This window comes from Sus scrofa, chromosome 13 (assembly GCF_054392235.1).
Source record: "Sus scrofa isolate SSC_HxYL_T2T_F1_AM1 chromosome 13, Sscrofa_HxYL_maternal_Yorkshire_Landrace_v2.0, whole genome shotgun sequence".
NCBI classification, from domain to species: domain Eukaryota; kingdom Metazoa; phylum Chordata; class Mammalia; order Artiodactyla; family Suidae; genus Sus; species Sus scrofa.
In genome coordinates this window covers 219,336,960-219,349,234 of record NC_139395.1, presented here as the reverse complement: position 1 = coordinate 219,349,234, position 12,275 = coordinate 219,336,960, and the positions used below count along the sequence as shown (strand labels likewise).

Here is a 12,275-nt window from a genome sequence, read left to right as displayed (position 1 = left end):
CATAGTGTACCCCTCTCCCCAAACAATACCAAAAAAGAATATCAGGGTGCCTAGATAACTGGTTCATGTCCAGCATTCTAGGACTATGCAGTGTGTATTGATGTCGTGTTGATGTACATTAGCCATTTTGTTGTTTCATTTGCTGCATTATTGACTTGTTATTCTAGCAACCCAGTCAGAACTTATTTAAAAAGAAAAACAAAAATCAAATAATGTATTTGATTTTATTTCTTCGTTAAGGGATGATTCTAATTGCTTTAGGTAGTGTAGATATAGCCATTTTATTTAATTATTTGTTTATTTTATTTTTTATAATGATTTTTATTTTTTTCATTATAGCTGGTTTACAGTGTTCTGTCAGTTTTCTTCTGTACAGCGTGGTGACCCAGTTACATATACATGTATAGATTCTTTTTTCTCACATTATCGTGTTCCATCATAAGTGACTAGATGTAGTTCCCAGGGCTACACAGCAGGACCTCATTGCTTATCCACTCCAAAGGCAATACTCTGCATATATTAACCCCAAGTTCCCAGTCCATCCCGCTCCGCCCCCTTCCCCCTTGGCAACCACAAGTCTCTTCTCCAAGTCCATGATTTTCTTTTTTTTTTTTTTTTTTTGTCTTTTGTCTTTTTGTTGTTGTTGTTGTTGTTATTGTTGCTATTTCTTGGGCCGCTCCCGCGGCATATGGAGGTTCCCAGGCTAGGGGTCGAATCGGAGCTGTAGCCACCGGCCTACGCCAGAGCCACAGCAACGCGGGATCCGAGCCGCGTCTGCAACCTACACCACAGCTCACGGCAACGCCGGATCGTTAACCCACTGAGCAAGGGCAGGGACCGAACCCGCAACCTCATGGTCCCTAGTCGGATTCGTTAACCACTGCGCCACGACGGGAACTCCATGATTTTCTTTTCTGTGGAAAGGTTCATTTGTGCCGTATACTAGATTCCAGATAAAAGTGACGTCATATGGTATTTATCTTTCTCTTTCTGACTTACTTCACTTAAATTATAGTCGATTTATAATGTTGTGCCAATTTATGCTCTGTAGCAAAATGATCTAGTCATATATACACACACACACACACACACACACATTCTTTTTCTCATATTATCTTCCATTAAGGTCTATCCTAAGAGATTGGATGTGGTTCCCTGTGCTGTACAGTGGGACCTCATTGCTTATCCATTCTAAATTTAATAGTTTGCATCTACTAACCCCAAACTCCCCATCCATCCCACTCCCCGTTACCTTGGCAACCATGAGTCTATTTTCTATGTCTGTGAAGTCTGTTTCTGTTTTGTAGATAGGTTCCTTTGTACCATGTTTTAGAGTCCACATGTAAGTGATATCATATGGTATTTATCTTTCTCTTACTTCACTTAGTATGATAATCTCTAGTTGCATCCATGTTGCTCTTTAAATGGCACTATTTCATTCTTTTTTATGCTGAGTAATATTCCATTGTATATATGTATCACATCTTCTTAATCCATTCATCTGTCAGTGGACATTAAAACTATGGTGATTTAGGGAGTTCCTGTTGTGGCTCAAAGAAAGTGAATCCCACTAGTATCCATGAGGATGCATGTTCGGTCCCTGGCCCTGCTCAGTGGGTCGGGGATCTGGTGTTGCCATGAGCTGTGGTATAGGTCTCAGACGCAGCTCAGATCTGGCATTGCTGTGGCTGTGGCGAAGGCTGGCAGTTGCAGCTCCGATTCACCCCTAGCCTGAAAACTTGCATATGCTGTGGGTGCAGCCCTAAAAAGCAAAACAAAACAAAACAAAACCACAGGAAAGACAGATACCATATGATATCCCTTATATCTGAAATCTAATATATAGCACCAAGGAAACTTTCCAAAGAAAAGAAAATCATGGACTTGGAGAACAGACTTGTGGTTGCCAAGAGGGAAGGGGAGGGACTGGGAGGGATTGGGAGCTTGGGGTAAATAGATGCAGAATGTCGCCTTCGGGATGGGTTCACAATGGGATCCTGCTGTGTAGCACTAGTCACTTATTATGGAACACTTAATGTGAGAAAAAAGAATGTGTATGTGTATGTGCAACTGGGCCACCATGCTGTACAGTAGATAAAAAATATATAAATAAATGATTTAAAAAAACCACCACCAACAAAAAAGAAAACTATTGTGATTTAGGGAGTTAATAAAATAGGCTTAAATCAAATATATAATTGTGAGAATTCCTATCAGAGAGGTAAGCGTAATCTTTACTTCAAAATTTCAAACCTTTTTTTTCAAAATCAAAGAACTTTAATCAAGGTTGGGTAGGAAGGAAGATAGGTTAGATTTTTAGCTCTTCTGACTACTTTAATTTAAAGGTTTTCTTGTCTTTGTGTCTTCAACAAAAAACTACTAACAGAAGAATATAGGCGTAAGCTTATGTATTTTGATAAAACCGTCTCTGAAAACAATCTGTTCAATTACTATTTAGTATCTAGCGTTAGAGAAGACATCCCTGCTAGGTTGTGAGATCACTTTTGGCCACACCTGAACATCAGCAGCAGAGGAGACTGTAGTTTGATTCCAAAAAAAGGGAACGTGATACTTGATGTTTTCTTCTTCCAGATGTTTTCACCTCTGATTTATGAGACTATGAGGGTACAAATTAGTGTCATGAGTCTATGTCTGCCCTTGTGGGATACATGATTTTCACAGGTGGGGCAGTGTTTTGGAAAGGCAATCACTTTCCAAAAATGTGTAAAGATACTGTGGTGGACCAGACAGTGGCCTCTCAGAGATACCCAAATCCTAATTCACAAATCCTGGGACTATGTTATAGCACTTGGCAAAGAGAAATTGAAGTTACATTAGATGCAGTTACGTGCTCTTGAGATGGGAGGTTATCCTAGATGATCCAGATGGGCCCATTTAATCACACACGTCCTTCCAAGCAGAAAGCCCTTCCCAGTTGTGGTCACAGAGAGATGGGGCCCCAGATTTGTCAGAAAGAAGTGTTGGTGCTGCATTCAAAGATGAAGGAAAGCCCACACACTATGAAAGCCAGGCGGCCTCTAGGAGCTAAAAAAGGCAGACAAGCAAACAAAATAGTCTGTGGTTAGTAGATGCAAACGATTCCATTTAGGCTGGATAAGCAATGAGGTCCTGCTGTACAGCACAGGGAGCTCCAGCCTGTCTCTTATGATGGAACATGAGGGAAGGTCCCATGATGGCACAGCAGAAGCGAATCCGACTAGCATCCATGAGGATGCGTGTTCAGTCCCTGGCCTTGCTCAGTGGGTCAGGGACCCGGTGTTGCTGTGGCTGTGGTGTAGGCCGGCAGCTGTAGCTCCAATTCAACCCCTAGCTTGGGTCCTTCCATGTGCCGTGGGTGTGGCCCTAAAAAGCAAAACAACAACAACAAATGTATATATGTACGTATAGCTGGGTCACGTTGCTGTGTGGCAGTAATTGACAGAACACTGTGAATCAACAGTAACAAACACATTTTAAAACTCCCCCATTTCTCCTTCGGAGACTTCAGAACGACACAGCCCTCCTCAGCTGGTTCCTAGCTTCCCAGGGAGACTCGTGTTCGACTCCTGACGTCCCTAAGACCATAAACTTGTGCAGCTTTAAGCTAGCCTGAGGTAAGGCCTCAGAGGAGCCATAGGAAGCCCAGGCAGAAGGGGCACAGAGACAGAACGGGGAGACCTGCACTTTAGAATCCTTGCCGGAGCACAGCCCTCCGAGGAGAGAAGCAGGCTTTATGTTTGCAGAATAAACAGACACCGTTGATGTCTGTGTGGATAGAATGAAGGCGCTTGGCCCTCGTACTCTGTTCTGCTTGAGATTTTCAAGAAACTTGCCAGTGTATGGTGCCAGTATTCCAGTAGCTGCAGGGCTGAATGTCTCTGGGATCGAAAATGCCCTTTGGTGAAGCAAATGAAATTTCAAGATGAAAGCAACCCCAGAAAAATATACACTTTTGACTTTTTTTTCCTCTCAAAAATTCCAAGTCTGTTTGTGGTGGGTTGAGACAAGCAGCACACATCTGCCTGAGAAGCAGCTCTGCTCCGTGGGAACGGACCTCTTCACAAGTAGGTTGTCTGATGGGGGCGGGGGGGACGTGAACACCAGCAAAAACGTGGGGACGCTTTCAAAGAGGATTATTTCTTCTGAAAGCACCAGCTATTGCGTTCAAGTGAGAAACGCAGTGACGAGATACGTTACATGACGGACTGTGGTTTTTACTAGAAAGACAAAGAAAGGGGAACCCGCCGTGGCCTTTGGGATGAACCTATGGGAGAACCAGTCTTCCCAGGTAGTTGCTCTGACATGTCTCAAATATGTTTCTCAGTTTGAGCAGCTTTTTTCCCCTCACAGGTTACTTTTTGTTTACTGCAGCCTTGGGGGGGGGGGGGGTCATGATCTTCTCTTCTTTTGCCTTGCTTTTTAGAGCTGCCCTGCAGCAGGTGGAAGCTCCCAGGCTAGGGGTCCAATCGGAGCTGTAGTTGCCGGCCTGCGCCACAGCCACGGCCACGCCAGATCCGAGCTGCATCTGTGACCTACAGCACAGCTCAAGGCAGTGCCGGATCCTTAACCCACTGAACGAGGCCGGGGATCAAAACCCGCGTCGGCATGGATAGTAGTCGGTTTGTTACTGCTGAGCCATGACGGGAACCCTGGTGGTTCGTGATCTTTACGTTTAAAATACGTGGAGCAGTGTTTGTGCCCAGCAAGTCAAGAACGGGGATCCCACAGGCTGTGGAACGTACTGTAAACATATCTTATATTGTTCTGGTCTTTACTTGTCCTAGACCATTAGAAACAAAAATAGGAAATAAGGATTTTGGAAAGAGACGGCAGGTCTTAGATTCGGCACTGGCAGTGCTAAGATCTCTTGTGCCATCCACAATGGGCCCCTCTCAGGTGTGAGACCCCCCTCATTGAGAGAGTGGGGCTTCATTTACCTACCTGTCCAGCCTTCACCAGATTCCTCCAGCCCAGGGAAGAAGGGTCACACCGGGTCTCTTAAGTGTCTGCCGAGACTGCTTTAGAATAGGATCCCATCAGCGTACTGCGCCCCTGCCTGAGCACAAAGGACTAAGTGTAACACTGGAGCACAAGGGCTGACAGAAAAGGAGGAGCCCCTGCCAGGCAGCTGTCCAGCTCACAGAGGAGGAGACACCGGGAGGTGCCTCTAACTGCCTAGGCACCGTGTCATCCCTGCTGCATGGGGAGCCAGCAACACTGGGCTCTGCTAAGGCCATGGCATGGGATCCGACAAAGAGGGTTTGCTCCTCAGGGCACCCAGGCCAAGGAATGCTGGCCAATCTCTGATGCTGTGGGTGGAAATCCTTAGCACACACAGGGCTTCCCTGGCTGTCACACCCAACTCCCGGATCCTCTCTTGAGCACCCTGGGCCCCTTGGCAATATAGTGGATGGTGGGTTGCAATAACCAGTAGCCATTCCCTTCAGTGCTGCCCTTGAGAAAAAGTACACCTGGCCCAAGAAAAGCAAATGAGTGCGGTGCATGGTTTACAATGGCCGGAATAAATTTTGACCACGTTACAAGTTGAATCTCATTTTTGACAAAGATGCAAAAGCAATTCAGTGGAGGAAAGATCGGCTTTTTTTTTTTTTTTTCTTTTCGGTCATTGGTACTAGAGCAATTGGACATCCATAGGGGGGAAAACATGGACCTTGACCTAAACCTTGTATCTCCCACAAAAATTAACTCAAAAGGGATCACAGCCTTAAATGTAAAATTGTAAAATTTGCTGTTTGGTTTGATGCATAGTCCCAATTAAAGCAAACAAAAACCATGCACTGTGAAAGCCTGAAAGGAGTTTATCATCTAGCAACTAGCTTGTGCTCCAAACCCAGCGTCTCTGAACAGGAAACAGCTGGTTCATGGGGCGTCCTTCCAGCCAGGGTTGTATGGCGAGACTCAGGACGCCTCTCACCGCATACCTCAGCCACTGTGTCTCAGAACTGGAAAAGGCCAATTCTATGGTTTTCTGCCCAAAGGAGATGACACTGCTGACTACCACAGAAGGAATACGTTTGGTTCCATCACGAGGTAGGCATCTGTACGATCCTTAAGAAACCTGGAAGTCTTACCTTGGATATTGTATTTAGGAGTGAAAATACAAATTCCTAAGACTTTCAAAGTCCTGTTGAAGAAACTGGGTGCTGAGAACTTCAGTATGGAGCATGCCAGTCAGGAAGAGCCTGCTCAGTTGAGGCTGGCATCTCAAGGAAGCTGCCTACGCTGCGTGCTTTCTAAGACAGTTCCAAAGTAGACAGGTGGGGAGATTGTGCCAGAAAGACACCATTCATAATGAGCAAATTCAAGAGCGTGTTGCATCCTGATCACTTTTTGAAAATATAGCACTATTCGAGGACACCCTATCTTGCATCCTGTTATCTCTAATAATTTTCAGATAGTGCCGTGACATTTGTGTGCCCATTTATTGGGAGGCACCCGATGTTCGAGAAATTTCCCAAGACTCCCTTGCTGTTACAGAAAAGGACTTTCCACCCTCTCCATTTGGCTCCTGAACTAATAATATTGTAAATCTGAAGGCTACTGATGGAAAACTAAACCTAGTCACGTCAATGTTTAGTGCGGTGTATGCTGTCTTTATTTGGGAGATGCTTCAAGTTGAAAGTGGGATTTGGGACACTCATCAAAAAATAGAAAGGAAAGAATCCATGCACAGAACAAAGAGATGGGCCGGAGGTGAGTGTGGAGTCCTGAGCCGATGAGATAGTGGGATGAACCTGCTGAGGGTCAGCGCACCTGGGTTGGTCAAAATCAGGAGCGGGAGCTGGTCCCAGGGAGCAGCGGACGCTGCGGCTTTGGTTCAGGCACAGGTCAGAAGAGCTCCCAGAAGGCATTTTAGGAGGTGGGACATCATGTGCAGAGTAAAACTTGAGCTGCACTGAGTATGTTTTTAAGAGAAGTGGCACTTATTTGGAGGAGCCTTGAGGAGATTCTTAAAGGTCCTGACCGTAAGCTCCAGCCCTACAGAGAGTAATGAATTGATCAGGGCGAATCTGGGCAGGAGATGGGAAAGTGTGCAAGGATGGCATTTTCAAAGCAGTGGGGAAAGAAGCGGCTGTGGTGTCGAGGACTTTCACTACCACTGTACGTAACAAAAGGAAAATCTGTTTGTGTTAGGCTTTTACCAACGTGGAGCCACTTTGCTTCAAGCTTCAGACGTATTGAGAACTCTCCCCCTCCTCTAGGGAGTTCCTGCTGTGGCTCAGTGGTAACAAAATCAACTAGAATCCACGAGGAGGTGGGTTCGATCCCTGGCCCCTCTCAGTGGGTTAAGGATCCAGTGTTGCCGTGAGCAGCAGTGTAGGTTGCAGATGTGGCTTGGGTCTCAAGTTGATGTGTCTGTGGTGTAGGCTGGCAGCCGCAGCTCCAATTTGATACCTAGCCTGGTGCAGCAGGTGTGGCCCTAAAAAGAAAGAAAGAAAGAATTCTCCTTCTCCTTTAAAATCCACTCAAGATAAACTGGGGTGAAGTAACCTCACGACCCCATAGAGCTATGAATGTCTGGGGTCCTAGGAATTAAGTGTGAGATTTGGAAAGTGATTTTGGGAATAACGAAACAAACCAGAATCCGACTTGCTAAAATCACCAATCTTAGAACAGACCTCCTCGTGTAACCCCAGAGTGAGCTGAGCTTCCTCACAAGGGCTGAAGGGGTTACTGAGTAGAAATCACAGCACACTCTGAGAACAAGTATAGAGGATGATGGAGAAGCAGGGAGGGAGGGCGGGAGGAGAGTGGACAGAGGGGCGTGCACTTAAATCGGGGAGCTGGACAGTACAACCCAGGGCTCGTAACGAAGACCCATGCTAATCCAGAATCTGCCTTTGCTCAGTCAGGAAAGGCACCGGGGATCAGGAGACCTGAGCCCATTCTCCTCTTGTGTACCTTGGAGCAAGTTAGAGATTTTGAGCTTCAATAGTGTCATCTACCAAATGAGAGCATCAGTGGCAGACGACTGCTTCAATTCCTGTTCAGTCTTTGAGCGTATGCTGCTATAACTCGGTATGTTTTAGTAAGATTGTGTAGTAGTCAGCTACATTTGTGATAATGCAGTGTAACAGATAGTTCCTGAAATTTAAAAACCATTTATCTCTCTTGCTCTTGAGTTTCCTGGCTGGCTGGATATTGGCTGACCTCAGCCATGTTGGGCTGGACCGGGTTTGTCTCTGGGTACCCGATTGGGCCAGGTGGGCTCCACTGATCCTCCTCCCCCTTGGACCAGCAGGTATGTGGGGTGGGTTTTCTGGGGTAGCTCACAGCTGCATCAGAAGCGTGCCAAGCCAGGCGAGCACAGTGAAAGCCTCTGCTCACATGTTCTTGGCTGAGGGTCACCTGCTGAAGTCCAGCATTGGTGGCACTGAGAAAAGTGTCCTTTAGTCAATGCAAGGCTGGTGAAGGGAGGGGACAGTGATCGGTTGACCACAATCTAGTATCCCGAGTCCCCACTTTAATTACTGGTCCTCCCAGTAATTAATGTTTTAGCATATTTTAAAGTTGAGGGGGAAAAAAGGGGTGGTCTCTGTTGATATTGCAAAGGCAAGATGGGAAAAAAAAGAAAAGAAGCAGCAGTAGTTTTTCTCTTGTAAAGCACATTATTTCTTATCTTAAGGAAATCCTCAATTGCCCAAATCAAGTTATTTAAGTGTTTTTCCTCCTCCTACTTCTTCTAAATTCTCAAGGCAAATGTTAGGCATAATACAAATGCCTGTTTGTCAACTTTGTAAAGGGAATAGGAATGTAAGTATGAGGTAGGGCCACTGTAAAGCCTATAGAATGATTAGACCTGGAACGTGTTCCATGCTGTCGTCACCTGTAAACCCTGCACTGGTAGGGCTGACGGAAGACCAGAGGAAGGCATACCCATCCTCCGTCCGTGAGGGTTTGTTATTGCGACAGTGCACTTATTTCCTTGTTCTTAAGTTTGCCAGTGGAAGTATATTGGCTCAAAGTCATAGATGGCTAATGGGATTTTACGTTTCAGAAATAATGGTGAATTCCATTTGGCCATCAGGCCATGACATAAAGCTGGGTTTTATGGTGGTCGTGGAAGCACTGAGCAGTGAGGAGTGGACCCCGGGCAGCTGGCTTCCCCAGCAGGACCCCGATGCAGACACAAGCCCCAGAGCGGAGCCTCGTGACCATCTGCAGTTCCACTCTCTCCCTTACACGAAGGCCGTGGGAACCTTCTCCTTAACCAGGAGATGCTACAGTGTCGCTGGATTTGAAATGTTGCTGGAATCAAGAAAGGATTTTCAGCAGCTTTACGGTGTACATCCGTAGACCAAGCAAGGAACAGTATATGGATTCATGCCCAGAGCAATACAAGTTTTCATTAAGACCCTGTTCAAAATTTTTGTTGGGGAATGAACTAGCATTTTATGCTGGTCTAGTACGTTGATTAAGTGAAGTACCTAAGTTGGCCAGTACTCAGAAGATCTGCAGTCTTCCTGTGGTTGACACGGATTCCTATAGTCAGCAGCACCGCACAGCCTGCGGGTGGTGAGCAGATGAAAAGAAAAGAGAAAAACTAAGAAATTGGCAGTGCTGATTCAGCTCAGCATTTCACTGTCTATGAGATTACAGGAGAAGGAATTATGCTCCGCCTGCTATTTTATGTGCGTTTGCTTCATACACACACACACACGCACACTCCCTCTCTCTCTCTCTCTCTTACACACAGATACACACACACACACACACAGAGTGGTGGGAAAAGTAAGGATTCATAGATCGTGTCTGGTTTCTTCCGTGAAAGAGTATGTATGTCACTGGGGGAGTCTAGGCCTTAATCAAAAATAACTCAGCTTCTAAATCACATTTTACTTGTTGACAGATATTTAATACATAAGTAGTACCTGCCCTGCTTGGAAAAACTAGCAGGTGCAAGATTAGTAAAGTACAAAGTGAAAGAAAATCCTTCTGATGCCCCCAGGCTGAGACGGCCATTTTGGTCTCTCTGTCTGGACCTGTTTTTTCACCTTCGCGTGTAAATGTGTGTAAAAGTTCTGCACGTGGACATCTTCATACATGTGCTTGGAGGAGTTACACAGTATCTACCATTTTACAGTCGACTTTTTAACCCAACAATGTGTTAGGAATCACCTTTCTCTATTTAAAGAGAAAGCAGTTCACTCCATAAAATCCTTTTGGTGCCTCTCAGTGTGTCCTTCCTGTGGCGATGAGATTATTCAGTTGTGTCCACAGCCTGTAGCCTCTGGACCTACCGTCTGGAGAAGACAGCAGTCACTGAGAAGTAAACTCTCTTAACAATAGGAATAGCTAATATCATATCTGCCAGGTGTTGTTCAAAACCGACTTCACCCGTCAACTCACTGTCTTCCTTCCAGGTTTATGTGGCAGTTCCTGTTTCATAGGGTGCCATTGAGGCTCAGAGAGGTTAAGTCGGTTGCTCAGTGTCACACAGCCAGGACTCAAACCCAGGTCTTTTGGACTCCAGAGCCTTTAACAGTTGCTGTAACCCCTGGCTTATACTCCATGGAGAGCTCCATGTGTGAGAACAGTCACTGGGCTGAACAATGAATCAGAGTTTCAAAAGACTGGGATTTGGGCTGCCAGTCACATCCTGGCCTCTCAGGTCATGGGTGTGGCAGCCACCTGCCCCAACAACTTAGCTTTTCAGACTTCCACCCTGCAGCCCAGTTACCTTAGAGTCAAACAGAGCTTCTTTTTTGATATTTAATATGGTTTTCCTTAAACTGGACATCCATTTTACCATCGCCATCTTAGCCGGCATTCCTAAGCTTTGAGCTTGTCAAGGAGGTGGCCTGCTGGGCACTCACATGGTCACAGGGAGCAAGTGTGTGTATCAAAGGCTGGTGCTGGGCGAGGGCCCTCCTGGATCACGGGTGTAAAGAGGGCAGGGGTCCTTGCTGACAACAGGGGTGGGGCCTCCCCCCTCTCACCTCCTCCTGCCTGTTCATCAGAGGAGACCTTGAAAGGCTGGGGTATTAAGACCCCTTCTCCCAGGACTCAGCAACAGCAGGACGCGAATTGCTCCAGCCTCTGGCCTGCCTGATGCCTGCGTGGGACAGGCTGCAGAAAGAGAGGCTGTGCTTGAGGAGGTCCAGGGGCTCCGGACTCAGCCAGCATGTGTCTGCGGTTCCCCACACCTGTGTATGAAGGACTCAGGACTGAACCCTTTCTGTCCAGACCCCTGAAGTTTCACTGGTCCTGCTTTCATCTCGACAGCCTCTGCTTAATGTGTCCTACTTTTTTTTTTGGCCTTTTAGGGCCACACCTGAAGCATATGAAAGTCCACATGCTAGGGGTCGAATCAGAGCTGCACCTGCCAGCCTACACCATAGCCATGGCAAAGCGGGATCCAAGCTGCATCTGCGACCTACACCTCAGCTCATGCCAGCACCAGATACTTAACCCACTGGGTGAGGTCAGGGATCGAATGTGTCCTCATGGATACCGGTCGGTTTCCTTACCTCTGAGCCATGACGGGAACTCCAGCGTGTGCCACCTCCAGCTGAACCTTTCTGACCGAGCACGCGTCCATCTGCGTGGTGAGCGCACAGTCTGATCCAGGCCTGGTCTGGACTGGCAGTCTCTTCTCACATGGCCCTTTGACAAGGAGTCTGCTGCGTTCTGACCCCACACTGCTGGTGTGTGTGCGGGTGAAGCTAATAATAACCTCATCACGAGTTACTGGGGCACTTGCTGTCTGCGTGGACCTGATGGGTGCTTTCGTGCCTGTGTTCTCACTTGATTTTCACAGCCTCTCCGTGATGCGGGTATAATATCCCAGCTCCATCTTTGAAATTTACAAATTGATGCCCAGGGAGTTTAAGCAATTTGCCTAAATACAGCTAATGCATGGGAAACAGGGCTGGTGCTTGTCCACATGGTGACTGTGAAAGAGAAAAGCTATTTCAGGATACCTCCCTTTCAGCTGGTAAAGCGTTATCAGAACATACTGGTTTTATTAGAGCATGCTGTTCTGTTGCCACCTTCTAGGAGAAAAAGTCACAGACATGTGTGAATTAGGGCGTCGGTTTCTGCCGTGTGCAGGGTTAAAGCCGTGAAGAGCCACTCCACCAGGCTGCCTTTCCACCGACATCTAGTGCCTCATGAAATGTCGTCTGCTTACTATCAAAAGGGGCCAGAAGATGCACATTTTTCCTAAGTTTGAATTTGATCATTTTCAGGAATTCTGAAAATAAATACCTAGATTTTTAGTCAAATGTAATTCATCTGTTATGTCTTTAGGT

General features: G+C 46.4%; 1 protein-coding gene and 1 long non-coding RNA gene across 8 annotated transcripts in view; one reads left to right on the top strand and one right to left on the bottom strand.

The window, feature by feature from the left end:
* DSCAM (DS cell adhesion molecule) overlaps positions 1 to 12,275 on the top strand; it is a 744,988-nt gene that overhangs the window by 339,808 nt on the left and 392,905 nt on the right. The window lies entirely within an intron of this gene.
* Positions 5,542 to 11,689, bottom strand: LOC110256552 (uncharacterized). The gene is made up of 2 exons (XR_002338182.2): positions 11,493 to 11,689; positions 5,542 to 9,528 (listed from the first exon to the last, which is right to left on the bottom strand). It is a non-coding gene; the product is annotated as an uncharacterized LOC110256552 (long non-coding RNA).